The following is a 15,875-nucleotide window of genomic DNA, read 5'->3' as shown; positions in this document are numbered from 1 at the left end:
TAAAATGTCCCATCTCCAAGCACTTACTGCTCAATTTTCAGTGCATAACCACTGCGACTGGATTTTAATACTGGGTTTTATATTGCCTTGGCTGGAAGATGAAAAAAAATCTATTGCAGCAAGTGTTAGTGGGTGCCCAGCTGGTAAAATAACAAAGAAGCATTCAAGAAGGAGGCAAAAATCCTGTAAGTAGGTTTTCACATATTCCTCTAATCTGGCATGCATAGGGTTGAAAAGAACTAACTAAGAAAAGATATTTAAGAATGTGATGAAATAAAACCATTATATTTTTTGGTTGCCATTAAGTAAAAATTAGTGTCCACTTGTAATTTGGCTTTGTGCATTGCCAAGGCAGCTGTTAGAAACAGATACACCATTGACACCTAAGCCTGTTCATGGGAACAGTCACTGACCTGGACCTTTATGGTGAAGGAATTGCTGACTGACTTAAAATGAGAATGATTGATTGTTGTTTTTATCCAAACTAGAAAGAAATTCCAGAAGAAGCTGAAGTAGCTGCGAGTGCTCAGCTTGGTAAGAGGTGACTTTTCTTTTCCCACTCCAAAGAGTCAGTAACCCAATTCCTGCAGATGGCCCCTCCTCATGGATCTGATTCTCAGTCAATCTCCAGGCTGCTTAGATGTAACACAAAAGAAAACACCAGAGGGATTTTATGTCAAGAATGTGAAAACTTTCTTTTCTTTGGGGGGGGGAGAGGGGGTGGGCTTTGGGATTCATAAATAACAAAGTGGGTAATTTAGGGGGCTTGATAATATCTTCTAATCCAAAGGAGGCAAAAATTTTCTCCTGAAGTTACAGCAGCCTTTTGGATGAAGATCTTGAAGGTTTTCCACTTAGTGTAGTCCTTTGGTGTTGCAGGCACCAAATAAACCACAGTCTATGAAATATTTTTAGGAAGGAAAAACAAATTAAAGAAAATTAATTGCATCCAGTCAGCAAAATGCTCATGTTTTAGGTGGGTTGTTTACAATGTTGATTTGAATTGCTGGTACATACCATATGTAAAGCAGTGTGCTAGATAATAAAGAAGGCAACCCCCATTTCATCAGTGTTTTGCAGTGGCAAACCCAAAGTGTTTTAGTTTTCTGTTCTTTAAAAACAGGAAGAGAAAGGCTGGATGATATTTTCCATTTGGATATTTTGTTTTCCCCACTTTAATGGCACTTGGTGTCTGATCCTGTTCTAGTCTAGAAGTTTGCCTGAAATAGGAGGCTTTTGCAGTCCTTGCAGCTCCCAGTGCAGTGCTTTTGTCCCTATATTGGCACTTTTGTTGATGGCCACATGGTGTTTACCATGGAATATAACTTCTGTCAGTACCCTTGTGTTGCAGAGGGAACATGTGGGAGTGTGAAAGCCCCAGAGTATTTAATTACCTTGTTATTGTGGGAGGAGTGTAAGATACTAGCTTCTCAGATCCCAAATATGGGAGGTGGTGTTTGATGAGATGTTGCAAGCTGTGCATCAGAAATGAGGGGCCACCACCTGAGGGAAAAGGGATTTTCCTGTGCTCTTGGCAGGGTTTTGGATGGCCTCCATGTGTGGATGAAATGCTTTGCACAAAGCTGTGCCACCAAAGCCCCTCCTGTGACATCGTGCAGGGCACTGGATCTCACAGCAAACAGGTCAGATTGGGCAGGAAATGGTTCCCAGGGTAGATGTAATTTGAGAATGCTTTTGTGCATAAGGCAAGGATAGTTTTTATTCTGACATCATGTGCGAACTCCTCTCTGCATCATCATCAGCCTAAAGGTGGATTTAGGTCTTTACTGTTAGCATACCACTGTTGCAATTTCTTAAGATCCTGGTGGTCTGAATCTGGAAGAAAATTAAGGCTGTAGAGATTCATGTAGATGCTTTTAAAGGTCCCATCTAAGCAAATTTTGTTCGCAAGTCCCATTCTATGCATTCCATGCTGGACAATAAGTTCATTTGTTTTCTTTAAAATTCTAAATTTCTGTCTGCTTTATCACTAGAATTTTATCTTCTTTTTCTTTCTGAAAATCTGGCCCCATCTTTCTTCAGAAATGCCCTGGAAAGTCAAATGCAGTGTGGAATCCCAGAGAATGTTGTCAGTTTTCAAAATGAACCCTATGCATTTTTGAAAACCTAGCCATAAGTCTAATGCAGCAAAAGGGTTGTGGTTGGTGCTGGTTGCTAATGAAGCACTTGTGCAAAGTCTGTGTGTCCTGTCCATGGGGCTACCCCGTGGTCAGGGAGGGAGGGGGTCAGGCAAGGATGAGGGGCAGAAGGCTGGACAGAAGCACGTTCCAGAGTGCAGAATTCACCTCTCTGCAGGCACTCAGGGCTGCCTGCTCTCCTCAGCCTCAGCCCTGGCAGTTCCTTAGAACCTGAGGATTCCTCAGCTGCCAGAGGAGCTGGGCAGAGCTGGTGGGTTGTGCACCTGCAGGCAGCCAGTCAAACCAGCATTCTGTGGGAAGGAGAAAAGGAAATCATAGTCCAGTATCAGATATCATAAAACAAAATTTATTTTCCTTTTCTTTCAAAAGCAAATGCAATCCTGCTGAAATGGAGTAAACACGGATTTTCTGGGAGTTTAATTGCTATTTGATGTTGCAGAGTTAGGCAAAATGATGGCAGTGTTCAAGAGAAAATCATTATTTCAATTAATTAGAGAGGGGGAATCTTTTTTTTTTTTTTTTTTTTTTTTCCTATTTTTCAGTGAATCAACGAGTAAGAATGTCTGGGAATCTTGGAGAAAAATACATATTAAGTGATTTTGAACAGATGGAAGAATAATAGAAATTAGGTGTCTTAAGAAACATTGGAAGAGCTTGCAAGATTATTATCAGAGTCAAACTTTGATTTAGAGTGAAATAGTACCAGTACTTTTGAGAGCAATTTAGTATGATAAATCTTTCTTTGAATTTCATCACTCTTTTTAGCAAAACAACGTTGCTCTGCAGGTGAATCAAAGCAGGGTTTAGCCCTTGCTGTGGTAGTTATTGAGTCCCAGCACTGGAGGGAGCAGTGTGAGAATTACTCTCTATTTACAGCCTAAGTATGATTTATTCAGAGGCCATTAGTGGGATTTTCCTGGCAGGCAGGTGATCTTGTGATGGAAATGCATCACAGCAGCTCAGCAGGATGCAGATGTCACCTGGGTGAGCTCTTAGGACGATACAAGCTCTGGGGGCAGAACAGTGCTGGGGTATTTCTGAAGAATTCATTTCCACAGTGACAGAAGGGGGCAGAGCTCGAGCTGGTTATCAGCACTGCCCTGATCAGTCTGAAATGGTGAGCAATGGTGTCACTGCCAGTGTCACACAATTCAGTGTGCAGAATTCTCCCAAGTGCTGAGTTCAGGTAAAACCAGCTGGCCTTGGGTGAGGTCTGTCAGGCTGAAGGATGCAGTAAATCAAGAAGAATTTTTGACTGAAGTTGTTTAATTTTCCTTCATTAAGGAAAGCTTTGCTTGGTGCAAGAGGAGGAAAACAAAAAGGATATTTCACTTGAGCTTTTCAGGTTGCTAGTCCGTGCCAGTGGTTTCTTGCTGCCAGAGCTGTGTTTGGTACACCTGAGATGTGGGAATGGGGCAGCAGAGGGGAACTGTTCTGCCCTGGGAGCCACAGGAGCCTTTGTGCTCTGGGAGCACCACTGACATCTGCAGGGGTGACAAGAGGTGAGTTAGCCAGGGAAGCCTGAATGTTTCTGTTCTCTGTGTGGAAGCAGAGGAGCAGGTATACAGGACTTTGCCACAGCTGCAGGCCTCGTGTCCTTTCATGACTGAATCCTCTTGTCCTTAGGCAAAAACCATGGGAATCAGATCAAATAATGGCTTCAGTTTTCAACACTGTCTTCCTTCACTGCAGCGAACGCTCACAAACAATTGATGTGAATTAGCAACTGCTCTTTGCTTTAATAAGTATTTATTTGAAAGGAGTTGGGAGATTTTTTTTTTTTGGTAGTGCTTTTTTTGTCTCCTCTGACCCTAGTCATTTTCCCCCCATGCTTTCCTGAAAACTAATAAAAAAATTTAAAAATTAAAGCTCTGTGATCTGGTCAGAGAGAAAACAGTGAGGGGTTTGCCATGTGTGTACATACTGCTTTAGGTAGACAGCCTGCTAGTCTGTTAAATTTCCTTTTCAAAGTTCCTGCCTGATCCTGAAACACAGTGAAAACCTGTATTTGAATGCAAAATGGTGATTTGTAGGTGTTTGTAAACCTTGATACTGCAGAGGTGTTCCAAAGGATCAAAGACAACATTAATAACTGCTGTGTGATGTTGATGATATTTTTAATATTTCAACCATGCCAGCGTACTTTTGGTCATTATTTTTCTAAAGTTAAGTCTTCTTCTCTTGAATAATCAATATCAGATGTTTGCATGATGGAAAGTAATTTAAGTTCACTTTTTAAAAAGCCGTGATTTATACTGTGGGTTACGTTTGTTTAACAGATTAACATTTTCACTGATGGGTGGCAGTTTTTTTTTTCTTTTTAGTGCTTTTGATAGAAGAACAACTAGGACATTTTCCAACAAAAACACATTTTTTCGTCTTTGACTCCAGCTGTGGAAGAAATACCTTCCAAAAACAATTATTTTCCAGTACAGTTTGGCCTGTCTGGATAACAACATGCAAGTATGTATATCATGTAGAAGATGTGACTGAAAAAATTAAAAATCCCATTTTGGTGAACTAATCAAGAAATTAACCTGGCAGGGTACAACCCTTTCTGAATTAAAATCTTGGGTGTGCCAGTATAACTGAAGCACTTGACCCCCACCAGATTTGAGGGCCAAATTGTACACATTTTTTATTTTAAAACTGACAACAGGCCAGACAAAGTTCTTTTGCTTCAGGAAACACTGGGAAATTTGGTTGCCTTACATCCTGTCCTGTGAGGATTGACTCCTGGCCTGAGATCTTGGGGCAAAATTATTTTAACAATGCTTATTCACACTCAGCTGTAGTAGAAAGTTTCCACCGATCACTTGTGTACTACAAATTTAATCCCTCCTTGATTTTTTTTTTCACTTCAAAAGGTGAGAAAAAATTGGGGGAGTGTAATTTTATATGGCTCTATTTGAAAAGGGTTTTGTGTACCTTTATAATTCTTTTGAAGCAATATTTTAAAAAATAACTGCCAGCCAAAGTGGCAATGCAGAAAAGTGCCATCTTGTTTAGGATTTGTACACGCCAGTTTTTAACACAGTGTTCTTTTCACGAAGTACTACATACGTTAATTTATATTTATATATTGTCAATATTGTTGTAACCAAGCTTCTCCTTTCTAAACACTTCAGGAACAAGGCCTTGTATTTTTAGGTGATTTTCATAAACAGAAGAATTCTTTTCCTTTCACTAGTATCTTGCACTCGATACATGTAGCAATACTTAATATATTCTCTTCACAAATATTCGTTAAGTGATTTAGTTAATGGCTGATAAATGTTTTGTACAAAATAGATTCTGTACAGGAAAAAAAATCTTTTAGATAAACATTATTTATTTTTACTGTTTTGTAAGTTAGACACTATAATGAAGCTCCTTTTTGCCAGAATTACTGGAAGTGCCTCTTGGTAAAATGTATTATACAGTAAATATGTATTCAAAATCATTAGAAATACTTGTCACAAAATGAACAATGTGGATGTTGCAATGTGAAGACAAATGTACAACATAAATATAATTCTGTGGTATCCTATTGCCTGTGTTTCTTTTTCCTTTATCGAACGAAATGGGTTTCGGTGCCCAGCTGTCAGTTCAAGGGTCAGATTCCAAATTACTTGTACCCCCTTTAGACTCTGATTGAAACCCAGTGAAAGCTTTATTTGCATCTCAGGACCGGTGGTTGCCAACAAGTAGCTCAGTGCTGACAGTCTGGTGGTGGTGAAAGCAGCTGGGAGCTCAGCTGGCCGTGTTCCCAGCTGGGAGCGGGGCTGCCAGCTCCTGTCAGGGAGCTGTGGCACCTCTGGGACAAGCTGGAGATGCAGCTGAGTGAAATACTTGCAGTGAGGAGGGATGAAGGTGTCCCACAGTCCAGCTGGGACATGCTCAGGGACTCTCTGGTTCCTAAGGCTGAAGGTGCTGCCAGGGGAGAGCAGCAGAAGGACACCAGGTCCTCTCTGTAGTGCCTGTCACAGCTGGTGCGCCAGGGGGAAGCTGCCAGGTTTAAAAGGGTCACAGCCTATGGGGCTCTTTCTCCATGACAAATGAAAATGTTGTAGACATTACATTAAATTAGTTGGCTTAGAGGTTTTTATGACCTTTGTTTGCGTTTTCCCTTTGTTTACTTCTGAGCCCTAGATCCTGGCTCCAGGTACAACTGGAGCTGGGGACTGGAGGGCCTTTTATAAAAACTGACTTCAGCATTTCAAACCATGCATTCAGTGTCCCGTCAAAAATATCCTGATCCACTTTCCAGTGCTGCCTTTTTCCTGAAGCACCATAAGGTTATGGATTTCATGGAGAACTAGGAGCCACAGAATAGGAAGGTTTTGTAATACACCAGTTGGCTTTGGGCAGTTTCAGTATGTGAATTAGCTTCTTGTATTTCAGATCATAGCTGTTATAATTTTGTGTATATAAAGTACCTATTTTGTGGTTCTATTTTATATAAATATATAATTTCATTATTATAAATAATAATTGTAATAAAATGATCAGTAAATAGCCAGCCCTTCTCTGCCAGTTTTCCCTTCTGTCAGCGCAGGTTTGTTCAAAAGTGTCTCTCCCCAGCTCAGGGGATACAGCTCAGGATATCCGAGGGCCCAGGTGATTTCTGTTCCTTCTGCTTGTTTCACTTGCAGGTGTTTCCCAGTCCAGCTCGCTGAGCCTCCGGCTCTGACATTGGCACGTTCTTCATTCCAGCTCTGGCTCTGAGATGCTGCACTTGATGGCTGCTCCAGTTCCTTCCAGCTCTGGGTAAATAACTGGTGTCTCTTGTGTAATCTGTGTCCGTGTTCTGACCTTTGTGTCCATCTGTGTCACCTTTGTCACATCTGCATGCTTTATCAGCATCCTTCCGAGCCACGGTAGCCAGACTCTACTCGTGTACTTTCCTGCATTGTGCTTATTCCAGCACATGTACCTTTTTACTTTTTGAGACAGAAAGAAGTACACAAGATCTTCTCATCCATCTTCCTTCTCAGCTTTGGTAGCGCCTGCTTTTCACGTGCCATTCTCTCGGCCTTCTGTAGGGGGTGTGTTAGACCCTCCTTATGTGCCCTCACTAGTTCCATAGGTTCTATCTTTTCTAAGAGTGTTGGGCTTGAGACTTAATCCTCCAGAGAGTTATCTCCAGTCCTCATCCATGGTGTGTGTACCTACCTTGGCTTACACTGTATGTAGCTGTCTTGGCTTATGTTGCATGTACCTTTACTGTGTGCATCTCTACTGTATGGGCCTTTATTGTGCCCCTTAGCTCGGAGCTGCCCTGGCACCCGCTTGGGTAGAACAGTTACAGAACTTTATTGTTCCTCTCTTTTCTATGGGGTTTTGGGCAGGAAATGTGTGGGGATCACCTCTAGCTGACCAGCTCCTGCTGTCTCGCAGGTCCCTGAGGTGGGTTCCCATCTCTGCAGTCACCAATGCTGCCGATTTCCCTGGAATCTCCCGCTGGGTGTTGAAGGGCAGCAGCCGGGGGATGTGTTGAAGCATCCTCTTCATGCAGCGTTCCAAGCGAGGGTTGCAGTCAGCCTGTCAGCTGCAGAGTGTGACAGGGGGAGCGTGTGTGAGTCTGTGTCTGTCTGGGAGAGTCTGTGTCTGTCTGGAGAGTTTGTGTCTGTGTCTGTCTGCTCTTGTCTGCCTGTGCCAGTGTGTGTGCTGACTGCTTCTAACCTTGTGCATATGGTTTTTACCTTTTACCTTTGTCAACTCATTTTTAAATTTAGAATAGAAAGTCCCCAGCCAGAGGGTTGGGTTTTTTCCCCCCCAGCTGAGTTTTTTTCCTTAGTCCCAGCCAACAAGACTATGTTCATCCCCAGAGGTTGGGCATGGACAGTCCCAGTACCAGGGTTTTGTCAGCAGGAGGGTTTTTGAGGCATGGACAGTCCCAGTACCAGGTTTTTGTCAGCAGGAGTGTTTTTCAGGCTCCTAGGAGCACTGATGGCCGTGGTGTAATGGAGCAGTGGAGACAAGAGCCACGGTGAGTTTGTGTGTGAGCTGAAAGAGTCGTGTGTGGTGCACAAGTGTTCTTCTTTCTGTGTGCTGCTTCTGTGTTGGGTTTCATGTGTAAATAATAGCAACTGTAATCAACACTTCAGAAACAGAAAAATGGTTCTATTGCATTAATATATATTTTTGGTTTGTGTTCCCCTGTATTGTTCTGTGTTTGCACTTGCTGCTGCATTTCCATGCATTGCTCTGTATATAATTCACCTTTAGCAGCCATGTGTCCATGGAGTGTACCTGTAATTGAATTGGTACCTGTCCTTGCCTTTGTACACCTTGCTGTCTTTTGCTGTGAATAAAAACATTCATTCAATAAAGTTAAGTCGCCCCTAGTCAAGATACCCCACGTCTTCCCCTTGGCTCCTGTCTTTCTTTTTCATATTTGCTGTAGCATTAACTCTATTTCTTTTTCTCTCTATTTCTTTTCTTTTTCTCTTTATTTTTTTTTCTCTCTATTTCTGTCTGACTCTATTTCTCTTTCCCTGTTTCTAGTAGTCTCTAACTCTGTTTCTTTTTCACTCTTTCTTTTTTTTCTCTCTAATTCTATTTCTAACTTTGTTTTCCTTTCTAGCTGTGCAATTTGAAAAACAGCAGTACAAATTTTCAGGCTCCCTGCAAGTCAAAAAAAAAAAAAAAAAAACCACCAAAAACCCTTATGTTATTATTTAAAAATATTTACACCTCAATGTCACATCCTGAGGTGTCTCCTTAGACCTGAGATCACCTCTGGAGGACATGCAGGTGGTCTGGAACCCAGCTTTTTCCAATGCCCATCAATGAGAGACTGCAGGAGGCTGTTCTTAGAGGTTTTCATGGTTGTTTATTCTTCCTTATCTCAGGAATGCTTCGTCCAGCCAACAGCAGTCTGCTCGCCAGACGTCCAGGGCAGAATCTGCCTGGCAGAGGCAGGACTGATCTTTTATAGTCTAAATCACTACTAGGTATTTACAAATGGCCCCCAATACAATACAATCTTGTTACATGGTGCAGCTCTGTTCTCATCCAATCTAAGAGTGCCAGCGTGTCACCCAGCATGGATGACACGGAGAAGAAGGAGGAAGAGGTATCCACACCCTCAATTCTCCATGTTGGCCACGTGTCCCTTATCACAAACATTCTAGAACTCTGCTCATTCTACATTCTAACAGTCTAATTTACACTCTATTTATTTTTGTGGCTTGCATTTCTTCTCTCAATGTTGGTAAATTGTTCCAAGGAGCTAAATCCAGCCCCTGAGACACCTGGGTCTCATTCGAGGGTCTTTGGGGACCCCACCAGGGGGGTCTTAAACCTTCCAGGGAAGCCAGAGGAATACTCTGGACTCCCACACCTCAAGAGCCTGAAATTTTCTACTGCTGCACCAGACATACATGTTTTTTCTCCTTTTTCATATATACCAGGTAGGGCCCCTCATTAATACTCCAGATGGCAGTGACTAATAATTACCTTGATTGAACATTACATGCCTACTCTGGAGTACTAATGAGAGTAGTTATTAGTTATTATTAGTTAGTTATTATTAGTTAGTTGGGCAGTTAATTCAATATTTAGCTAACTAGCCAATTTCTCGGTGCACCACCACGCCTGTCACTCACCCAAAGATCCACTTCTCACACAAGCCCAGCCCGTCGCAACCCCAGCCCCGGTCCCTCGACACGTGGGGGCCCCAGGGTGTCACCTGCACATCACGGCATCTCCTGTGCCCGAGCGCCTCCGGAGGGACCCTGAGGCCATCCCCAGCGCTGATCCCGTCCCTCCCGAGGGACCCTGAGGCCATCCCCAGCGCTGATCCCGTCCCTCCCGAGGGACCCTGAGGCCATCCCCAGCGCTGATCCCGTCCCTCCCGAGGGACCCTGAGGCCATCCCCAGCGCTGATCCCGTCCCTCCCGAGGGACCCTGAGGCCATCCCCAGCGCTGACCCCGTCCCTCCCGTGTCCGTCCCCCCGGGACCCTCCCCCAGCCCCGCCCCTGCCCCGCGCCCCAGCCCTGGCTGCGCACCCGCCGCTAACGCCGCCTTGTGGGCACAGCGCGGTACTGCAGCCGCCGCTCGCACCGCGCGCTTCCCGCCCTCGCAGCCGCGGCCGCTCTCGCAGCCCGAGCTCGGCGTCACCCTCCCCTCTATTCACACACACCTCCCGCTCCCCGCTCGATCCGGACAGCAGCGGGGACGCCGCTGCAATCCGGATCTCCAGCGAGGAGAACAGCATTGCTGCCCTGCCGGATTGAGAAATCCCGGCGCAATTCCTTGGGGAGGTGGCGGGCACGGGGAGCTGAGCCTCAGGCCGGGTTCGGGCAGCGGCAAACGGGCGAGGAGGGGAGAGGGGAGATTCCCCGCAGCCGTTCAAGCCGGCCCTGCCGGGTTTGGGTGTCCCTGCCCCGAACCCGATCCCGCCGAGGGCTGAGGGAGCGGCGGGATGCGCTGGGCTGTGCCGAGCCCCGGCCCCGGTCAGGAGCGCCGGGCAGCGCCGGCTCCGAGCGGAGCCCGCCCGCCCCGAGCGTTTCCCGTTCTCCGCTCGGCGCCGGCATCGCCCCGGAGTCCCGCGGGCTGAACCCCGCGGCGGAGCCGGGACCGGAGCCGACCACACGGAGCCGGGCCAGCCTGGCTCACACGTTTATTTCCCCACGCGATTTTTAATTTAAAGCGGAAACGCTGCCGCCCGTCTCCCCAGTGCCCTTTATTGTCGGGCGTCTCTGCGGATTCTCTGCCCGCGCTGATCAGAAATTCCCGGCACTGCGGGCCCGGCGGGTTCGGCTGTCCCGGGCCGCAGGTGGAGCGGGAGCGGCAGCGCCGGGCGCGGAGCGGCTCCTCCCGCCCGACCCGGCCCGGTACCGGTACTGCAGCCCCAGCGAACGGGGCGGGACTGGAGCACAAGGGCCCCACCCGGTGCCGGGAGCAGCCCCGGTTCGGCCCGGGGAGAGGGGCCGGGCCACGAGCGATGGTCCCGCCCCGGCCCGGGCAGGACGGGACCGGGTGGAACCGGGCGGGACCGGGGCTCTGTGAGGCGGGACCGGAGACACCGCGGGCGGGACCGGGCGGTGATTCAGGGGCGGTACCGGGCGGTGCTTCAGGGGGAGGACCGGGCAGTGCTTCCGGGGCGGTACCGGGCGGTGATTCAGGGCGGGGCTAAGGGCGGGGCCAGGCCCAGCCAAGGTGTGCGGGGTCTCAGTGCGGCTGCGCGTGCCGGGGCCACAGTGCGGCTGCGCGGGGCGGGGCCGGGCCCGGCACAGGTGCGCGGGGTCTCAGTGCGGCTGCGCGGGGCGTGGCCGAGGTGATTTAACTCCAGGTAATTGGCTCGGCCGCCATTTGCTCAGGCTGAGCTCGCTGCCGACGGGTGGCTGCGTTGGAGCTCCGCGCACAGGGACAGGATGGATTTCTGCTTTCCCTCCTCTCAAACCCTCTCCCCCTCCTTCGTCCTCCTCGTGTTTCCCTCCTTTTTCTCCCTTTCCCGCCTTTCTCTCTCCTCCTCAAACCGACCCTTTCCCCGCCCCTTTCGGCCTCTCCTCCTGTTTCTCTCTCTACCTTTCCTCCCTCCTCCTCGTGTTCCTTTTCTTTTCTTTCTCCCCCAAACCTGTCCCCCCCCCATTCTCCCTCTCCTGTCCCCACCCCGCTCCCCTCTCCTGTTCCCCTCCTGTGTCCCCCGTCCCTCTCCCCCCCCGGCCTTTCCCTCCCCGTCCCGCTTCCCTCCCTGCCCCTTTCATCCCTGCGTCCCTTCTCCCCTGGCTGTCCCCGCACCGCGGGGTTCGGGGCGCCGCATAATAAAGGCCGGAGAGCCCGAGCGGCGCCCCCACCGTCCCTGCAGCCCCACACGGGGACTGCCCGCCCTGCGGGTGTCCCCATGCCGGTCCAACACACGGCCCGACACCGCCGGGGTTCCGGCTGTCCCTACATCACACCGGGGGTCCCGGGGTGGGGGGTTCAGGACGGGCCCCCTCGCTAGGAGGGGGTCCCGGGGGGGTGGGGGGGGGGTTCAGGATGGGCCCCCTCCGGAGGAGGGGGCCCGAGGGGGGGGGAGGGGTGTGGGTGGGACGGGGGCTCCCTCCGGAGGAGGGGCCCTGGGGCGGGGCGGGGGGGCAGGGCCCCCTCCGGAGGGGGGGGCCGGGGTGGGGGGGGGGCCGGGGGGGTCCGCCCCCTTGGCCCCTCCCACCTCGGGCCCTCCCCTCCGGACGGGGTCCGGCCCCGAGCCCCTCCCCAGGACCCTCCTCCGGACGGGGCCCGGGGGAGGGAGGGAGGGGTGGGGCGGGTGGGGGGGGAAGCAGAGGGGGTCACGTCACTCTGCAGCGTGAGCAGACCAAAAAAAAGTCACCACACAAACGTGTGCCTGCCCCTGTCCTGCCCGCCCCCCCCCCCCCTCCCGGAGGAGGGTCCTGGGGAGGGGCTCGGGGCCGGACCCCGTCCGGAGGGGAGGGCCCGAGGTGGGAGGGGCCAAGGGGGCGGACCCCCCATACCCCTCCCACCCCGGCCCCCCCCCTCCGGAGGGGGCCCCGCCCCCCGCCCCGCCCCAGGGCCCCTCCTCCGGAGGGAGCCCCTCCCGCCCCCCCTGGACCCCCTCCTCCGGAGGGGGCCCATCCTAAACCCGCTCCCCCCACCCCGACCCGCCCGGGACCCCCTCCTAAGGAGGGGGCCCATCCTAAACCCCCCGACCTCCCCGGGACCCCCGGTGTGATGTAGGGACAGCCGGAGCCCCGGCGGTGTCGGGCGGTGTGTTGGACCGGCATGGGGACACCCGCAGGGCGGGCAGTCCCCGTGTGGGGCTGCAGGGACGGTGGGGGCGCCGCTCGGGCTCTCCGGCCTTTATTATGCGGCGCCCCGAAGCCCGCGGGGCGGGGGAAAGAGGAAAAGCGGGCACGGAGGATGGGAATGGGGGACAGACGGGGCGGTCGGGGTGGGTGACCAAGGACCGAGGGCGGGGGGTGCCGGAGTGTGCGGGCCAGCGGGGACAGGGGACGGGGCGCTGGGGGGGGAATGGGAGAGTGGAGGAAGGAGGGGAGGATTGAAGGGGGTGCAAGGGGAGCAGGGAGAGGGGATGGGGGGCCCAGGGTTGGGGGAAAGGACGGTGGAAGGAACAGCAGAAGGAAAAAGGAATACGGCAGGGTAGGGTAGGGTAGTCATAGGGTAGGGTATGTATAGGTATGGGGGGGTGCGGGGGAGCCGGGCCGCGGGGGAGGGTTTGGGGGGGAGGGAGGGGAGGGCTAGGGGGGAGAGGGAGGGGGGGGGGGGTTGGGGGGGGGGGAGGGTGTGGGGGGTGGGGGAGGGGAGGAAGGGAGGGAAGAAAGGAGAGGGGGTAAGAAAAAGAAATCAAGAACAGAAATATAGAGGAAGAGAGAGACAGAGCCCGACCCGAGCACCACGAACTCCGAGGAGCAAACGGCTCCGCCGGGCTCGCGCAGGCCGTTTAAATCCCCCTCAGCCCCGCCCCGCGCATGCGCTCTGGGGCCCCGCGCACCTGTGCAGGCCCCGCCCCGCGCACCTGTGCAGGCCCCGCCCCCGGCCCCGCCCCCGCCCGCGCCCTTTAAAAGCGGCCCGAGCCGCTCCCGGCCGCTCCATTCGGGAACGCTCGTGCTGGGATGCGGCGGGATCTTCGTCCGGGCGCTGTGCCGAGCGCGACCCAGGGACCGGCCCCGGTGCTGCCCGAATCCTGAGGCGCTCAGGTAGGACCAGGGGTGGGGTTGGGTTCTGGCGGTGCCGCTGGGGGTTCCGGGCGGCGCCGCCTCTCCCTGGGCTGGCGGGTGCGGATCTCGGGGCCGGGATGGCCGCGGGGCAGCAGCCGCCGCCCCGGACGGGCCTGCGGCCGAGCCGGCGCTGCCGCTCCCGCTCCGGCCCGGCGGCCGCGGGACTCCGGGCCCGGTCCCGCCGCGGCCGCGGGGAGCCGGGGCTGTGCCGGTCACCCGCGCCCGGGAGAGCGGGCCGGGATCTCCCCGTGCGGGTGGTGGGTCGAGGCTGGAGCCGGCCGGGGCGCGGGCAGCGCCGTGCCGGCCCCGGGAGCCCCAAGTCCCGCCGCTCCCGTTCCCCGTGCCCGCCCAGCCCGGGGCTCCTGCCCGGAGCGCTGCGGAACGAGCGGGGCTGGAGCCGGCTGAGATGCTCCCCCTCCCCCTTGCTCTGCAACGCAAAAAAAGCTCTGCACCGGCAGAAGCTTTTATTGAAAGCTGAGACTATTCTTCTTTATTTCCAGATCACAGGATATAGTGGGGTCGAGAGAAATCCTGAAATCTGACTCTCAGGCACGCAGCATGTGGCAGAATTGAACTCACATCCCGGCCAGTACCTGGACTCTGCTCCAACTGACTGAGACAATCTCTGGGTCACAGGTATGAATCTCCTAAGGCTGGGAATCCTTGGCTCCAGCAAGGGAACTGCAGCTCCTTCTCTTCTGCTAAAGCTGCTTTACACACTAGCCCCTGCCATGGCTGTAGGGTAGAAGTGGCTGGCAGCTGACACTGATAGCAGCAAACTTTTCCCATAACCCTGATTTTCCTGCCCTTTCCAGGATTTACCCACCAGCTGTATGTTTTCTCTTGCAACATCTCTTTGCAGGGAGAAATGAGCAGGATAAGTCCTGAGGCTTCCCTTGCTGCATGACCAGAGCTCTTCTGGAGAGTGGCAGGGGGCATTTCCTGCAGGTGAGTGTTGCCAAAACGAAGCAGCTGCTGAAGCTGGGGCTGCTTTTGAGGCTCAGAGCTGCACAGAGGCCTCGGTGGCTCCTGCTCGCTGCCAGCAATGCTCCTGGGTGTTCCTGTGTGTCCCAGCTGCAGGGAATGGGGCAGGAGGAGGCCAGGAGCCCCTGGAAGGTACCAGCCCCTCCTGTGCCTGCAGTGTCCTGCCTGTGCCAGGCACACGGCCCGGGATGGGCGCTGGGTGCCCGGCGGGCGCTGGCACGGACACGGCTCAGGGGCTGCTCTGAACAGGCTCCTGGAGATGCTTCAGCCTGGACACAGCCACTGACAGCCCAAAGGCACCCCAAGGAGCAGCTGGCACTGCCTGGTGATGGCAGCACGGGCTGCGTGCAGAGGGGCTCAGACAGCAATTCCTGGTTCCAGCCTCCCAGAGCTCCCAGGCAGCTGCCAGGTGTGTCCTGTCCACCCCAATTGCCTTCCCTTCCCTTCCTGCCTGAGGCCTCATTCAGCAGCAGCAGCACTAAAGCCAAGGCAATCTTCCCTCACAGCTATCAAATGCCAACCGACAGCCTGCAGAGATGCCTTAAAATCACAGGTTCAGGTGGGATGAAGTTTTGTTTGGACGATGGTGGGAGTTTCCAGGGAGCCAGCTGGAAGTGCAGAAGGGATGGAAAGCTTTCCCAGGTGGGTCCCACTGGAGGTGTGCTGGAGGCAGGGATGTGCACCCTTTGCTGAGGGAAAAGAACTTGCTGAGGCTCTGAAAGGAGCTGAGCTGCTGCAGGGAGAGATGTCCTCCCGTGGGCACGGGGAGCTGCCTGGGCACGGGACGGGAGCGCCCCCCCGGCCCTGCCTTCTCCTGCTTGAAAATATCACCTGGAGCCCCGGCTCAGGGGGGCTAAATCAGCTGGACTCCAGGCAGCTCTGTCAGCTGCCCCCAGGGACATGGGTGGGGCTGGGGGATGAGGGCTTTAGATAGCCAATTGTTTGGAGCAGATGCCTGTCCCTGTCCCGATGCTGCTGAGCTTCCTTGGACGCTCTGCCCGTTCCTGGCACAGCTGGCGTTCAAGGGGCAGCTCTGCACGGGAATATCCACCCTCCGTGAGGCAC

At 52.7% G+C, this 15,875-nt stretch overlaps 2 long non-coding RNA genes across 2 annotated transcripts; both read left to right on the top strand.

Annotated features, from left to right (window-relative positions):
• Positions 1-6,741: 6,741 nt before the first annotated feature.
• Positions 6,742-8,497, top strand: LOC130265873 (uncharacterized). The gene is made up of 2 exons (XR_008842693.1): positions 6,742-6,908; positions 7,539-8,497. It is a non-coding gene; the product is annotated as an uncharacterized LOC130265873 (long non-coding RNA).
• Positions 8,498-13,716: 5,219 nt separating this feature from the next.
• On the top strand, positions 13,717-15,357 carry LOC130265857 (uncharacterized). Its single transcript, XR_008842685.1, has 5 exons — positions 13,717-13,805; positions 14,327-14,462; positions 14,689-14,774; positions 14,968-15,219; positions 15,317-15,357. It is a non-coding gene; the product is annotated as an uncharacterized LOC130265857 (long non-coding RNA).
• The last annotated feature ends 518 nt before the right edge of the window (positions 15,358-15,875 follow it).

Source organism: Oenanthe melanoleuca, chromosome 1A, assembly GCF_029582105.1.
Source record: "Oenanthe melanoleuca isolate GR-GAL-2019-014 chromosome 1A, OMel1.0, whole genome shotgun sequence".
NCBI classification, from domain to species: Eukaryota; Metazoa; Chordata; class Aves; order Passeriformes; family Muscicapidae; genus Oenanthe; species Oenanthe melanoleuca.
Note: the sequence above shows the minus strand (reverse complement) of the source record. Positions and strands in the feature narration are given on the sequence as shown.